This window comes from Vulpes vulpes, chromosome 15 (genome assembly GCF_048418805.1).
Source record: "Vulpes vulpes isolate BD-2025 chromosome 15, VulVul3, whole genome shotgun sequence".
NCBI lineage: Eukaryota > Metazoa > Chordata > Mammalia > Carnivora > Canidae > Vulpes > Vulpes vulpes.
In genome coordinates, this window is record NC_132794.1 from 5,733,420 (window position 1) to 5,745,713 (window position 12,294).

General features: G+C 40.3%; 1 protein-coding gene across 1 annotated transcript in view; it reads left to right on the top strand.

Annotated features, from left to right (window-relative positions):
- Nucleotides 1-12,294, top strand: part of LCA5L (lebercilin LCA5 like) — a 280,078-nt gene that overhangs the window by 34,575 nt on the left and 233,209 nt on the right. The window lies entirely within an intron of this gene.

The window sequence follows — 12,294 nt, forward strand, 5'->3', positions numbered from 1 at the left end:
GCTGTATAAACAAAACTTGTTACTTCTTCCCCAATTCACTACTCCAAGCCCAAACCTTTGTCAATTCTTCACAAATTAATTGTTTTTTCACCTAAAAGGTATTAAAGCTTTCTGCTTTGGTCACTCCTTTGGATCTCATATTTTTATGGGGCTCCTGTACATATGAAACTAAAATTTTCTCCTGTTAATTTGTTATGTTAATTTAATTATGAGGCCAGCCAAATAACCTAGAAGGGAAGAAGGGCAATTTTTTCTGCCCTTACATTAGAGATATCAGTCCCCTTTCTCTCTTTTTTTATTTATTTTGTTTTGCCAAAACAGAAAACTTGACAAAGAATAGCTTAAGCAAGTAAAGAGGTTTGTTTTTCTCATGTAATATGAACGTTAGTGGTAAACAGTCCAAGGCCAATGCAACCACTCAAGGATGTCTGTAATGTAAGCACCTGACATCAACCTTGTGATTGCTGAGGCATCATTTTATCCCAGGCATGGGGCACTCCATGTGCCATCCAAGACCTGTGAGTAATAAAGCTTCCTCCAAGTTCTGTGGGAACTCTCCTACCCAATAGCATTCCTGTGAATAGGCTGAGACCAACCCCAAGCAACATCATCGTAACCATGTAACTCTAGGGGCCAAAAGATGGCTGGTGCAGCTCCAGTTATTATGGCTGCATCTCAGGCAGATGGAAGAGGAGAAGCATAGGAGAAACCTCCCCCAGGGGCTTCGGCCTAGATCTCCTAAGCCAGAGTTCTATAGAGAGCCACCCTAGGGGTACCGTGGCTCTCGTGGTTGAGCATCTACCTTTGGCTCAGGTTGTGATCCCAGGGTCCTGGATCAAGTCCTGCATCGGCCTCCCCGCAGGGAGCCTGCTTCTCCCTCTGCCTGTGTCTCTGCCTCTCTCTCTCTCTGTCTTTCATGAATAAATAAATAAAATCTTAAAAAAAAAAAAAAAAAGAGCCACCCTAGCTGCAAAGAAGCCTGGATATTAAATATTTTTATTGTGTAAACTCCAGAATAGAGAGTAGAAGCAAGAAAGGGGTAAAGGGCTGTGGAATGAGTGTTCCAACACCAGTTCAAGTCCCATTGTTTCTGGAATTCAGATTCAGAGTGTATCATTTCATGTGTTTGCATTTCCAGAACATCTGCTTCAGAGAAGGTCTCTCTCTGCTGGCTTCTGAACTGCAGTGCACAGAGAACGATTTGAGTGGCTATTTTTATCCTCCCTCGGAGGGAATACTGCTCATACCATTTTAGGTGCACAGGAGACCATATCACACATTACATACAATGGGGGGACTCTGTCTTGTAGGATCTCTCAGTCTCATTGGAATAGAACTCTACAGTTATGTGCAACACAGGGCAGATTCTGTGAGTGTTTTCTGGGTATAAACAATATACTGTGGGGAAAAGGAAGACGTTCATTAAATAATAGGAGGATCCAGGACAGTTTCCCAGAGGTATGGAGATCCAATTAGACATTGACAGAAGAGAATCTGAACAGGTGCCAGGCATGTGCAGGAAGTGATGGATGGTGAGTGGGCCTGTGGACTTGGCAGCGTGAGGACACAGGGCTCTGCAAGAAGAGATTGCAGTGTGTTCTTAGGTTGAGAACCATTATTCCAGAGATGGGATGAGGGGGTAGCCCCAGAGTTTAGTGACTAGCTGGAAGAGGGAAAAGGATGAAGGAGCTGAAAAATGCATCACTGGTCAATTCCATGACTATGAAGAAGGTGATGCCCTGAGATGGGACCCGAGGAAGAGGAGAAGCAGCTGCTTGAGGAAAAGCAGTGCAGGTCAAAGGGCCAGAAGGACACTCAGTGGGAGATGGATGCTGGAAATTGGGCCAAGAAATTCACCTCCTGTTGTCTTGTCTCCATCAAAGCTTGGCAAAGGAGCTCCTGCGGAGCAAAGAAGGCAAAAACAAAAAACAAAACAAAACAAAATGTCCCTTCCATCCTCACCCCTGCAGGATCTGTTGACTTTGCACTTTAATGAGGGGAAGACTCAATAAAGAGTCTGAAATATTTCTTGGTGGCTCAGGTCCAAACAAATACCACTACTTTGTGTTATAACTACAAAAGGGCATTTGGTTCCAGAACAATTGCAAGCCCATTTCTGTATGTAGTAGGAATGTTCTGACAGAGTAGTCAGCCTGCTCCTTAAGTGTTAGGGATGTGCAGCTGGCTCTGAATTCCTTAGCTTGTCTGAATCATTTTGAAAATATGTACTATTCAGAGGAAATAAAAACCACAGGCCCATTTTGACTGAAGGTACAGTTTCAACACTCCACACAAAGGAGTAAAGGTACAAGATTTATTACACATCCCAGAGATGGGGCGGGAATTGGGGCATTGCAATGAGCCAGGGGAAAGGACCATCCTCTACGCCAAGTCACCAGAGCAGAACAAGGAGAGCAGGGTAACAAGCACCTCTTACTTATAAGGTGGTCGGGGTAGAAACCACTAACTTCTCAGCTCTATTTCAGAAGGTGACCCAAGAGGGGCTCCTGGGTGGCTCAGGGAGTTAAGCATCTACCTTCAGCTCAGGTCATGATCCCAGGGTCCTGGAATCGAGTCCCGCATCGGGATCCCTGCTCAGCGGAGAATCTGCTTCTCCTTTTACCGCTACCCCCTGCTTGTGTGAGCCTGCGCTTGCTCTCCTCTCTCTCTCTCTCAAATAAATTAAATAAATAAATAAATAAATAAATAAATAAATAAATAAATAAATAAAATTTTACAAAAAAAAGAAGAAGGAGGAGGTGGAGGAGGAGCAGCCCTGGGAAAAGCAAAGCAGGAGCATGGGGCAGGAATCCTAAACTCAGACCCCTATCTACATGTCCAGACTCTGGGTGTGAGCAGGGCTGTCCTGCTGTAAAATGCCAGGGCACCAACTCCAAACAGCTGTTTCCTCATCACACCTTGGCAAACGTCTAAACGGTTCATGGGGAGCTTTTCCAAAGCTGGTGGGTTTGTTCTTTTTTTTTCCTGAAGAGTCTGAGTTTTATTTTAAGCTTTCTTGTCTGTGTAAGTCACATGTAGAAAAGCTCACAAGCTGTAAATATACAAATTGACGAATTCTTACAAAGTGATCAAAGCTGTGTAAAAAAAAAATATATATATATATATATATATATCCCAGGGGTTGCTCTCAGGACCCTCCCAGTTACTTCTCACCCTCTTCCTCCCAAAAGCCACCTCTGCCCACACTTCAACACCACTGACTAGTTTTTTGTTTTGGTTTGGTTTGGTTTGGTTTTGGTTTGGTTTGGTTTTTATTGAAGTTCTATTTGCCATCATATAGTATGACCCCCAGTGCTCATTCCATCAAATGCCCCCCTCAGTGCCTGTCACCCAGTTACCCCAACCCCCCACCGACCTCCCATTCTGCAACACTTTGTCCATTTCCCGGAGTTAGGAGTCTCTCGTGTTTTGTCTCCCTCTCTGATTTTTCCCATTCATTTTCTCTCCTTTCCCCTATGATCCCTTTCACTATTTCTTACATTTTCCATATGAGTGAAACCATAACCACTGACTAGTTTTACTTATCATGTTGTGAGATTCATCCACATGTAGAACTAGTTCAGTTGTTTTCTTTGCCATGCAGTAATCACTATACATGTGCATCGGGAATCATCCATTATACCTCTTGGACTGTTTCCCATTTGAGGCTAGAGTGAATAGGGAGGCCATGAACTTACTTGTGCATGTCTTTAATGAACATGTCGATTACTGAATCCCACTCATGTGATTTCTGTTTAGGTTAAGAAGACATTTAATTTGCAGTCAGAGGGGCTAAGGGGAGGCACAAGTCTGGGGGGTAGAAAACAACTGAAGGAAGAAAAAGAAAATGAAAATCTTGGTTTTCCATACTCACTTCCTCTCTGTGCAACCCCAAGATCCTCTCCAGAAGGCCACGTTATGGTGAGATTGAATGGGAGAAAATGAGGGGTGACAGTTGCATAACCCCGGTGTCACCCTGTTACCCAAAAAGGCTTGACACCGTGAAGTTGACTCTCCTTTGATGTCAGCATGACACTAAATTTGGGATTTCTCATTACAGAATGACATTATTTCTTGTTCCCTTGAAGTTCAGTTTAAAGATTCACTGTGCTGGTATTCTTCTCTTCCATTAGTCACACAGCTCATCTCAGATAATAAGAAGTACATTTGGTATTTGAATCTGAGGATAATGTCCAAAACATAAAAACTATGGAAGAGACAAATGGGCAAAAGAACCGTACTCAAAGAAAATGGGTAAAAGTGTGTTTACTGCCCTACTTTATTTCAAAGCTGGTGTGCATTGTCTTTCCTCTGACCATGTCTACCCCCCTCTTTAAATGCAATTGAGAATAGAAAGTGTCAGTTGTGAGTAGTAGAAACCCAATTCAGGATAATTTATGATAATTCAAAGAATACCCCAATAGCTCAAAGAATTAAAGGAATGCTAAGGAACTAGGATGGTTCCAGGGACCCCAGAGACAGGGAAGGGGTGTCAGCACCACCATGGAACGCTCTTCCATCTCTCCTGCCTCTTGTTTCTGCTTGGAGTCCTTGCCTACACTGGAAGGCTTTCTCCAAATGGCAAAGAATACGGGGGAAAGCAGCCTGGCACTCGTCCATTCAGCTCCCTGACGGAAGCATCAGAGAGCCTTCCAGAGTTCTGGTACAAACACTCTCAAAGAAGAACTCTGGTGAACTTAGCATGCATAATATTCCCATCTATGAACAATTTGAGGGAAGAAGGGGAGAAGGCTCTCTGACTGGTCATTACTAGATCACATGACCTCTCTGTCCTCCAGCAGGGGTGAAAGTTTGTAACCAGAGAAACAGAGATAGGTGCTGGCAGCCAAATACAGCTGCTGTACTGGAAAGCATATTATCCTCTAGAATATTGGAAGAAATAATAATTCTGTGCTGTTTCTGTTTTTTTTTTAATGATTATGAGACAATGCTACCAATATTACTTTAGCCGGAAAATATTTACCGTGCAGGTGTGGTTTATCAGGTCACAGCTAGGTTCTGGCGAATGGTACAATGTAAGATAAGAACCCCAACCCCTAGGTGTTTTCTTCTCACTGCAAGAAGCAACATGACCCTGTGAGACAAGCAGTAGGAGGGGACACTCTCACGTGGAACATGCCATCATCCTCCCCCACGCACCAGCTGCTGCCTGCACTGCATGAGCTGCGGTGGAGGCAGGCAGCCAGGTGGAAAGTTCCTCCATATGTATCTTGCTTTGCTTATTTTTTTATTTCTCTAGATAAATATTTTTATCCATGGAATAATATGGAAATATACTAACAACACACACACACATATTTCTCTAGACAAGACTAAGTATAGGGCTTATGTCTTGTTGAGGGTGGCCTCGGGATGACAAACTTAGTTCATTGTATTATTAATTACATCCTTAGAGTTAGGGGAAGTTGCTCCTTTTCTCTCATCCACAAAGGACTGGGAAGAATGTTGCCTTTGGGACTTGGTGGATCAGAGAAAGAAAACAAAAGAAGAGGAAAGAAAAGGGACAAAATATGTCCCAAAGCGAGCTGGTGGGTGGCAGATATGAAGCTCAAACTTACCACTTGAGACAGTCCAAGGAAGTAGAAGTGCTCCGAACCGGTGGGGCACCCATGTCCTAAACTCTTGCTGGAGAAAGGTATTTTCATCCCAGGCCTCAGAGAATCCCACAAGTAATTTTAAGAGCAATGAGCAGCACACAATCAAAGCAAGTCAGCCACTTAAGAACACAACAATGTAACACAACAAACATAACAGATGGCTGCAACAGAGCCCCATAGACTGCAGACCCTGGGATTATCAGATACGGATTATAAAGTGTCATGTTTTTATTTTTGTTTTTATTTTTTTAATGATAGTCACAGAGAGAGAGAGGCAGAGAGAGGCAGAGAGAGGCAGAGACACAGGCAGAGGGAGAAGCAGGCTCCATGCACCAGGAGCCCGACGTGGGATTCGATCCCGGGTCTCCAGGATCGCGCCCTGGGCCAAAGGCAGGCGCCAAACCGCTGCGCCACCCAGGGATCCCAAGTGTCATGTTTTTAAATTTAAATAACAAAAGGCAACCTTAGAAATATCACCAGCAAACAGAAAACTATAAATAGGGGCCCAGTAGAACTAACACACTGCATAAGAAGAACCACATCAAATTATGAAAAAAAATGAAAACACAGTAACCAAATTGAAACTAAATGGATGATAGCCTATTAAACTACCAGAACAGATAATTAGTGATCTAGAAGCTATATTAGGAGAAATTATTCAGAATTTTTTACACAGAGATAAAAAGAGGAAAATACAGTAAAAGCAAGGTAGCATGAGATAGTAGAACGTCAGTTTAAGAAGGAGAGAAGGGATGAAAACTTAGCTACCAGTGATTGAAAATTGATGAAATACACAGTTCCACAAACTCAAGAAGCCCAGCAATTCCCAAAGAGGATGGATAAAAATAAATCCATATCTGTAGCGAAAGTGCAGAAGACCAGCCAAGGAAAACAATCTGAAAGCAAAGAAATGACACTGAAAGCTGCCTTCTCAGCAACAACAGTGGAAGCCAAAAGGTGGCTGGAATGAAGCCTTCAATGTACTAAGAGAAAACACGTGTTAACATCATAACCTCTCTCTAGTGACATTTTAAAGGCAGAAGGAAAGTGGTCTCAGATGGGTAACAGTTAGTAGACACTGGCTATGAAATAATACTAACTAATAGGGTTAAAATTAAAGAATTAAGATACATGACAACATTAACATTTGTCAGGAAAGGAAAAAATAGAATTAACATGTTTAGGCTCTGTCTTATCCAAGAGAAAAGTAGCGATACTGATTAACTCCAGATTTTGATCGAGTAAGTCTCTGTGTGCAGTTTCTAGGATAAAGACTAAAACAACAGGATCAGAATTCATAATTTTTAAACCACTACAGGAAAAAAATCAAGCCCAAAAGAAACTGAGATAGAAGACAAAAGGAAACACGATAGTACAAATAAAAAGCTCAAAATAACATAAAAATCCAAATATATCAGGAACTGTATTAAATGTAAACAAACTAAATGTTTCAGTTAAAATGTAAAAAACTGATTAGGAGAAAGAGAATCAAGTTCTATAATATCCACAAAAGATCCACCTAACATATAAGGATACACAGGAGCTGAGCATCAACGGCTGGGGAAGTACAGCGCTCAGAAACACAATCAGGATAAAGCTAGTGTAGCTATAAAATCAACTAAAGACACTACAGCAAAAAAGCATTACCTGAGTTAAAATTACGTGAAGCTCCATAGACCATAAAGAATTTCTAATCTTTACCTATCCAATAACTTGGCCTTAAAATATACTGTAGCAAAATCCACAATCATGGTGGGAGGATTTTATCATTTCTCTGTCAGTAATCAACAGAATAAGCAGAAAAAAACAGAGAAAAACCTGGTAGAAATGATTATCATGAATAACAAGCATGACCTAATGAACATATCTAGAAAATCTTCATATGGTCGGTAACACTAGTGAAAGCTATTTTTAGGAAGAAACGTCTTGCCATAACTACTTCTCCTAGAGAGGAGGAAAGGCTGAAAACTAATGAGCTAGGAATCAGTCTCAAGCAGTAAATAAAGGAAGAGCAGATAACACCCAAAGAAAGTAGCCGATGAGCCAGGGGAATATAACATGATTCAACAGAAGCACTGGCTACACATTCTTCGTCTCATTACAAGTTGAGGAAATGCAAATTAAATCTTCAAGGAAATACCATTACATACTTACCATACTGGCAAACAGTTCTATGGAGGATCTAGAGCAATGAGATCTCTCACAACCTGCTTGTAGGGCTAGATTAGTGCAACCAATCTGGAAATCAATTTTTTGTTTTCTATTAAAATTGAAAATATGTATACAAGATGAGCCAGCAACTCCACACTAAGCATGTGTACTCAGAGAAATTAATATATATGGGCACCAGGAGACATAACCAGGGTGTTCAGAGTACCTTGTTCTTAGTAGCCAGTAGATGCAAACATCCCAAACTTCCATCAACAGTAGAGGGTCAGTGTGGTATATCCACTCAGTAGAGTATACTACGGCAATGTAAATAATCAAACTACTGCTATAAAGCTAAAAAATGAATAAATTCATAAACTCAACTATATTGTTTAAGAAAATGCACATGGGCAGTACAGCTGGTGGTGAGGGGAGGGGCAGAGGGAGAGAGAGAATCTTAGGCTCCATGGCCAGCGTGAAGCCAAATGCAGGGTTCAGTCTCACAACTCTGGGATCATGACCTGAGCCAAAATCAAGAGTCAGAACCTTGACTGACTCAGCCACCCAGGCACCCCAAGAGTTATCTCTTAAGGCAAGGGCACAACAGAAGCTTCCGGCATGCCAGTTGACCCAGTATGATTTCCTGACTTCACCTTACAAATATTTATTTAACTCTATATGCATTTCATGTTTTGTGCCTATTTCACTTTTTCCTAATGTGAAAAAGTAAATAAAAGACAAAAAAACAGGCACCAAAATTGTAACAATAATTTAGCCTGGGGAACAATTAGAATGTATGTCTTTTGTAATCCAATAAGATAAAATCCAATACATATTATTTAATTTAAAAATATAATGAAAAATCTTTATTGAATAGGTAATAAAATATATGAAGACAAAAACAATAAAATAAAATAAATATCTAGGGCCACCTGGGTGGCTCAGTCGGGTAAGTGTCTGACTTTGACTCAGGTCATGATCTCAGGGTCCTGGGATTGAGCCTCACATCAGGCTCCCTTTTCAGTGAGGAATCTGCTTGCCCCTCTCCCTCTGCCCCTCCTCCCATTCATGCTCTGTCTGTCTCAAATAAATAAATAAAATCTTTTTAAAAATTAAAATTAAAAAATTAAATGTCTGAAGAAGTAAATCAATTTTCCATCAGAGATAAACAAGGGCCTCTTACACTTTCTGTGTTTGGAGGTCGGCATCAGCCCTGGAGCTGTGGTGTTCTCAGGCCTAACTGCATCTGACAATCACCTGGGGAGCTTTTAAAACTCCCAATGCCCAGGATGTGGCCAGACCAATTAATTCAGGATCTCTCAGGAGAGACCCAAGCATCAATATTTCTGAAGTTCCCTGGGTAATTATAGTGTTCAGCCTAAGCTGAGGATTCCTCTCTGGAAGAAGGTCATCATGAAGATTTACCTTTTTCAACATCCTTTAAATTATTTTGTGCGTTTGTAGAGGTTCCTCATTGGTCAATTTTCCATAATTGCTGGGGAGAGCAGGAAAGATTAACAACTAATATTTGCATAATTAAAAGTGTTCTCATGCCAAAGGTCAAGGCTAAGAGCTTTTTATAAGCAAAAATCTATCACAAAACATGTAGATCCAACCATTTCCCCCTCATATTCTCATTTTTCTTTGAGGTTCCTCTAGTATACTGTGGGTGTTACAGTGAAGCCTCAAACCAGCGTCATCTTTCTGGTTTTGCATTGTGCATTGAGAGGCCTAGTTTTCTACATAGTTGCTATTTTTAGTTGAACTGTGAAAATCCAAGAAAAGCCCTGTAAAAGTGCACTGATTAATGTGGAGATGGTTTTGGGTGGTGTTGAGAGTGGGAATGGTGAGAACTTCAGGATGTAGGAAGACTTTAAAAACCAATTTATTGGGGCACCTGGGTGGCTCAGTCAGTTAAGCATCCAAATCTTGATTTCTGCTTAGGTCATGATCTCAGGGTCCTGGGATGGAAATCGGCATCAGGCTCCATGTTCAGTGGGGAGTCTGAGGATTCTCTCTCTCTCTTTCCTCCCCTCCCCCTGCTTACACCCACCCTCTAAAAATAAATAAATAAATCTAAAAAAAAAACATTTACTGCAAACTTTGATGGCCAAGATTTGGTTTAAATGTACTTTTCCCTAAATTTTTTTTAAAAAGCTCTGTGATAGCAAGATTATGAGAATCCATTATATCATGGAATTATGGTCACTATTTTTGAGATTATACAATAGCATAATCTTGAGTAACCCCCTTTAATGCTAAAATTTCACTGAACACATCACTCACATGGCTTGAATGATATTAAATATAATGTAATACGTGGTGAATTTGGAGGTAGCTTAAATTCTCCACATTTGCCATGTTCTCTGTTTTCTAAAGTCTTTTTCTTTAAGTTTCATAAAGCAGTATCTACAAATGGTTTTATAAAATCAAATAGTACAGAATGTTATATAGTGAAAAAGGCAGCCCTCTATATGCCAAATCCACAGTGTTCCTGTGGAAGGGCAACCACTCTTAGCAGTTTTCAGGGCCTGCTTCCAGAGACAGACTAGAAAGGAAATCATTTTCAGCTCCATTTCCAAATCCAATCAAACTATCAACAGCCATGTGAGGAAACTGAGCAAAATATCAAGGCAATGATACCACATAGCAAGACAGCAAAAATAGACCTCCCATGCATCCTTCCTGTGAAAACTACAGAAGGGTGTGCTCCATCAACAGAAGAGGGTAAGCCAAACAGAAGGAAAACATTGACTCCAGGAAACAAGACCAGGATGCCAGCTGTGTAGCAAGCCTGGGCAGCAATCAGCCAGGCCCAACCAGGTCAAAAGAGTTCCAGAAGAGAAGGCTCCAGGACAAGTTACAGGAAAATTATCCACTACCTTTGGCCATTCGGAAAATAGAATTGACAGGCAGTTGAATGAGAAAGGAAGAATTTTTGGTGGCTACATATTTAAACTAAGCAAATAAAAAATAAGGATTAATATTCATTCCAGTGGGTATGAGGAACTTTCACATAAGAAAAAAAGATGTAACCACGGCCCACTACTTTCCCTAGCAGTTAATGATACTTACATGGTCATAGACAAACCAAAAAGACTCTTACCTAGAGGGATAGGGTCCCTGGGTGATGGGCATTAATGAGGGCACGTGATGGGATGAGCACTGGGTGTTATATTCAACTGATCAATCACTGAATTCTACCCTGAAATTAATAACACACTATGTGTTAACTAACTTGAATTTAAATAAAACTAAAAACCAAAAACAGAATAATAATAATAATAATAATAATAGTAGTAGTGAATAAATATTTATCAGAAATTGTGATATAATGAGAGGATGAGGGAGGTGAACAGTGGTAGGAGGTGTGAGGTGACTAAATCGTCATCCACAGTAATGACAAGATGACAGAAAACGTCTAAGCAACATAGGACATGCGGTATAAGCATATTATCTAGAAATGTAGACATAAATGCCCAAAGACATAGCAGCAGGGATCAAGTCTGCAGAGGGGAGAGCTTTAAAAAGCACCGGTAACCTTTTTACTCTGTGTACATGTATCACTTTGAAAAAATAATTGATTTTTTGAAGTCTGCCTGTATACGTCAATTTAAAAGTAGAAAAGATACTCAACATTCCAATTTCAGAGCTACCGATTTCTATGGACTCAAGCACACAGCTCTTACTGATACACTTAGAAGAGCTAATTAATGAGGATGGGATATGTTATGATGAATCAACAAAATAAACTGAAATGTCACTGACTTCATATAGTAAAGCAAGTCATGATCCTGCTGAGCCTCAATTAACTTCTTCAAATGCAAAAGGGAAAAAATATACTTGTTCGGCCCAACCCAAAAGCTGTTGTGACATTAAATGAGATTGTGTATGAAAGTGTTTTGTAATGGTAATTGATTTCTTGATTTCTTGATTAATTGATTTTTAATTGATTTATTATTTTACCAATTAGCTTATTTACCAATTAGCTTCTTTTTATATAACTCACCATGTTACAGCTTTGCTTTGAAAATAAGACAATAGATTAGGCAAATCAAATTGTGCCTGTGGCATCACCGTTAATGTTTCCTCTTTCTGTGTAATGCTTTCGATGCAATCTGCACAATAATGAAATGACAATATCTATATTTTCCTCCTCCGTATAATAAACTAGGCAAAAAAGGATCCTCACATATAGGGACCATGTTTAACTGAAAGCTCTGTTTTTGTCCCCAACCTAACTGGTTGTGCTGTTGACTTATAAACACAGTCTAAAGATACAACAAGGGGTATTTATTCTCAGATGTTTTTTGTTTCTTTTTATTATGGAAAATGTCTAAGATATACTGTATGGGAAGCAGAATAATGGTCTCCCAAAGATGTCTACATCTTACTTCCTGGTACCCCTGACTATGGTAGGTTACATAGCAAAGGAGAATTAAGGTTGCAGATGGAATTGAGGTTGCTAATCAGCTGACTTTGAGATTGGGAAATCATCCTGGACTAAGCCAGTAGGTCCACTATCACC